General features: G+C 46.7%; 1 long non-coding RNA gene across 1 annotated transcript in view; it reads left to right on the forward strand.

Moving 5' to 3' along the window:
- The window catches only part of LOC114026890, a 19,936-nt gene extending 17,519 nt beyond the window's left edge, over nucleotides 1–2,417 (forward strand). Inside the window, exons 2-3 of the long non-coding RNA XR_003567177.1 lie at nucleotides 150–341; nucleotides 2,142–2,417. This is a non-coding gene — a long non-coding RNA (uncharacterized LOC114026890). The remainder of the gene's footprint in view (nucleotides 1–149; nucleotides 342–2,141) is intronic.
- The last annotated feature ends 2,310 nt before the right edge of the window (nucleotides 2,418–4,727 follow it).

The following is a 4,727-nucleotide window of genomic DNA, read 5'->3' on the forward strand; positions in this document are numbered from 1 at the left end:
AAAGAAAGAAAGAAAGAAAGAAAGAAAGAAAGAAAGAAAGAAAGAGAAAGAAAAAGAAAGTTAAGCTGTGGTCCAAAGGGAGAAAGGGGAGAAGACCCCTGATCTAAATAAATCACCCTGAGGTAACCTCTGGCCCGATTTCTTTTCAGATTTCCAATAAAGAAGGTGACTGAAGTCACCAGGGCCTGCAAGCTTGGTTCTCCAGGCTCCACACCCATGAGCTCCTCAGTCTTCTTCAGGGAAGCGCCAAGGTCAGGGCGGCCACTCCCTTTTGCTTCCCGAAAGAGGAAAGCCCAAGTTGAGATTTCCTGGAGAAAACCCTCCAGTCACATCTCTTCTGGGTAAGTCAAAGTCTCTAAATACGAAATGGAACCCTAGAAAGTTACGCTACCTCTGACGGTTATAAAGCTCTGCACACTCTCTCAGTCTTGGGGCAGGGTGGGGGAAGGGACAGTGGGAGGTAGTGGGGGGCATCCCAGGAGATGTCACTGGGGCAGAGCTGAGGCCAGGGATGAGTGAGGAGGATGGCGCCCTAGGGGGCAAGACACAGAAGGTTTGAGGAGGGATCTGTGGATCACCGGTCTTTTCATGGAGAAGACTTTAGTTATAACCATTGCCTAAGGCAGCATTGAGCTGAGAGCTTCAATGATGCCAGGGGATTTTAAGGGGCGGAGGAGAGGAATTCCAGGCACTGAGAACAGACAGACCAAAAGCCCTCCAGGGTGAGAGGGAGAATGTCCTGGGTGAGAAACAGCAGGGTTGGCAGTTTGGCCAGATCTCGGAGTGAGTGAAGGAGAGTAAGATGTAAGTAACATGGCAGGTGGGACAGCGGTTATAGAGTTCTCCACATTGATAAAAGACACAAGCCTGAACCAGTTATTAAAAACAGAACCAGGCAGTCTCTGCCCGTAAGGGGCTTACATTCGACTAGAAAACGTTAGCTCCCCAGATGTCAATACAGAACATAGAAGAAAGAAAAAAGAAAGAGCAATTTGGGAAGGGGAGGCCACTACCCTCCATGTGCTGTATTATTTTAGCCCCTTTTTGGAGATGAGGAGACTGAAACTCAAAGAGGTAAAGTGATTTGTCCAAGGTCACATAGATGGCCCAAGATTTACAGAGCCAAGGCTTCAGCCCAAGTTTTCTAACACATCCCATTACGCCTGGGTGCCTCCTGAGAAGCCTCAGGTACTCTGCGTAGTCGGTCCTTAAGGAATCGGGCTTCTCTGAAAACTCAAGCTTTTCTTCATTGTCTTTCTTTCCCTCCTTCCTTCCTTCTCTCCTTCCTTTTTTCCTTCTTTGTTTTCTCCCTCCCTCCCTCCTTCCCATCCTTCCCCTCTCCCTCCTTCCCTTCCTTCTTTTTCCCTTCTTCCTCCCTCCCTCTCTTCTCCCTTCTCTTCTCCTCTTTTCTCTTCCTTGAGACTAGGTCTCCCCATCTCACCCAGGCTACAAGTGTAGTAGTCATTCATAGACCCAATCCCACCAGTCATCAGCATGGGGACTGACCGGCCCCATTTACAGCGTGGGCCACAGCTCCCAGGGGCTGCCTATATTGGTGCTAAACATAGTGTGGACACCCAATTGGCTTAGGCTCCTGAAGCTCAGAACTCCTCAGTTCAAGTGACCCACCAGCCTCAGGCTCCCCAGTAGCAGAGATTAAGGCCACCCTTTGTCCTGTCTTCATTTTCCATCAAAGTTCCTCTGTGTCATCTGACTAGCCTGGGTCAGGCTGGGGAGGTAGGGTGGAACAGGGCATGCAAGAGAAGAAAGCTCACTCCTCAGCATTTACATAGTTTTTACGAAGGGGGCCCTTGTGTTACTCCTGGAAGGCAGGGTAGCTGAGGTGTGGGCCAGGCAGCCCCAGTCCAGGGCTAGGGCCGATATTCCCATGATTGGTAGCCTAACCTTGGCCAGCTAGTCACCCTCTCACCATCATCCACGAGCCTCCCCCCACCCCAGTGATTTTCAGTGGGGTAAGGCGGGAAAAAAAATACACCTTAAAGAAAAAAAAAACTTTTAAGATCACTGCAAGAAAATCACGAGATGAGTAACAATTCATTTCTAATGCTTTTCAGATTCACAAAGTACTTTACTTTTAGCCCATTGAGGTTGGCGATATAAATGCTATCTCCATTTTTCAGACCTGAGAAACAACCTGTTTGACCCACCCCAGCAGTGGAATCCAACCAGCAGCCAAGGCACCATGTCATACCAACAAGGAGATGACTTGTACATGGGCTCTGCCATCCCCAAAAGCCAACTGGGAGGCATGAATGTGGAGGGAGATTGTTGGTAGTCACCACTTTAAGCTGGAGTCTATCTCCCTTGGGACTAAGAAGGTAGAAGGCAGGCTTTCAGTTTTGTACTTTAGTTCTCGGTAGATTTTCTCAGTAAACACCCCTTTGTAAAAACTAATTGATGTTAATTGGTTAATTGATATTGGGAGGACGGTTGATGAATAGTTGATTAATATTGGGAGGGAACTCATCAGATGAGGCTCATGAGTGACAGTCATAGAAAGCTACCCCCACCCTTTCAAGTTCCCCCTAGAACCCTAAGGGGAACATTAGCCAGCCATGCTCTAGACACCTGACCTGTCAGTACAGCCTCTATGTTGAAAGCACATCTTCTCACTCTTCTCCAGGGCTAAGACTGGCCATTATATTACTCAGAATCTTGCTATGTTTTGTCCAAGCACTTTTCATTGCACTACACAGTCTCTAAATGAGGGGGAAAAAAAACCAACAAAAAACCAGCAATGGGTCTACAGACCATGGTTTTGACCTGTAATGAGAGTCTAAGCCCAGGCCTGATGCCACCCTCCTTCCTGGCGAGTTACGGTCAGAGTCAAGGTTCCTATCACTTGGACCTATCTTGTCTTGGCAGACCTGGGTAACGTTGCCTCTAATTAAGTCCCTTCTCTCCTCTGGTCCTCTCTTTTTCCTCCTCAATGAAGGGAAAGGATTAGACTCATTTTCTCTTTTTTTCCTTTTTTAAAATTTATTTCAGTTTTCAACATTCACTTTTATAAGATTTTGAGTTCCAAATGTTTCCCCCCGCCCTCCCTGTCCCCCTCCCCAAGATGGCATACAATCTGATATAGGCTGTATACATGTACAATCATATTAAACATATTTCCATATTAGTCATGCTGTGAAAGAAGAATCAGAACAAAAGGGAAAAACCCGGACTCATTTTCAATGGTCTCTTCCAGCCCTAACATTCATTCATTCATTCAATGACCACTTATTATTAATCAACTCCTAATGAATATTAAAAGCACCTACCATGCACCGGCACTGTGTTAGGCACTGGGGTTACTAGGACAAAAGCAAATCAGTCCCTGACTTCGAGAAACTTCCATTTTATTGAGGAGGAAACATGTACCCCAAAAAATCAACCTAAGGCATAAGCCGAGTATGTTATAGCAACAGTAACAGCAGTTAAGATTTATCTAGCCCTTAGTTCATCTCTCGCTTGAGGTTATCTTCCACTGCATTCTGAACATTGAGGATTTCCCCATGTACCTTTTTGGGAGGGAAGGCAGAAGAAAATCCCAAACAGGGATAAGATCTGGAGAATCAGAGAAAAAAAAAAAGTCTCCCTGAACTGCCAGCACCCTGCAGGGGACCAGGAGGTCACATATGGGAAAGACAGAACACCAGCCTTCCTCACTCACATCAGGGAGAGGGAAGGTAAGACCCAGATGCTATTGTCCCGGATCCTTGAAGCAGTTCAGCAGTTCACTGGCCTGAGAACCAGCCTCCGCCCTGCTGAACAATGGCCCTAGCGGAAGTAAGAGGCCTGAGCCAGAAGCCTTGGCCTCTGGGTCCTGCCCGCTCCTCTCTGTGCCCTGAACATTAATGGCGTTGTTAAAAAAAGTACCAGGTTGAAGGGTTTTTAATCTTATTTTGAGTGATAATCTTTTTTTCTTTATATCCATTTTCTTTCCAGACGTTCCTGTCCTCACCCCTAGCCAGTGAAACATCCCTCATAATAAAGATTTATAAAGAAAGAGAGAGAAAAGGCAGCTCATTCAGCAAAACCAACACTCTGACAGTGTATGTGATATTCTACACCCATAGTCCCCCACCTCTGCAAATATGGGAGGAGAAAAGCACCAGCTTTGGAGACAGAATAGGATCAAATCTGACTCGACTTCTCACTGCTTATGGGGCTGTGGGAAGTCTCTAATGGAAAAGGAGATATGGATGAAGGGGACATGTGGTATAGAGGAGTATTGTGCTTGTAATCAGGAGGACCTGGGTTCAAATCCTGCCTCAAATACTTACCAGCCATGTGACCCTGGGCAAGTCATTTAGTTCTCTGGGCTTCAGTTCCTCAACTGTGAAATGGGGGGGTTGGAAGTGATGAGCATGAAAGTCCCTTCCGGCCTTGATCTAGGCCTTCCCTGAGCCTAGAAGGTACAATTAGTTAAGATTTGGAATAGACTGAATGGTTGGATACAAAGAGCAGACAGTCAAGGTCACCTTGGAAGGTCTGCAGTGGAGTGCCCCAGGGATCTGCCCTTGGCCTAGTGCGGTGTAACATTCTTTAACCAATGCCTCAGTTGATGTCAGGTTTGATGATGACACAGAGCTGATGATGACAGATGTCGACAGGCTAGACACAGGGTTCTTAGCCTAGTGCTTATAAACAAAGAATTGTCGGGGGTGTGTGTGTGTGTGTGTGTGTGTGTGTGTGTGTGTGTGTGTGTGTGTGTGTGT

Source organism: Vombatus ursinus, unplaced genomic scaffold, assembly GCF_900497805.2.
Source record: "Vombatus ursinus unplaced genomic scaffold, bare-nosed wombat genome assembly UNPS02014847.1, whole genome shotgun sequence".
In the NCBI taxonomy this organism is placed as follows: Eukaryota; Metazoa; Chordata; class Mammalia; order Diprotodontia; family Vombatidae; genus Vombatus; species Vombatus ursinus.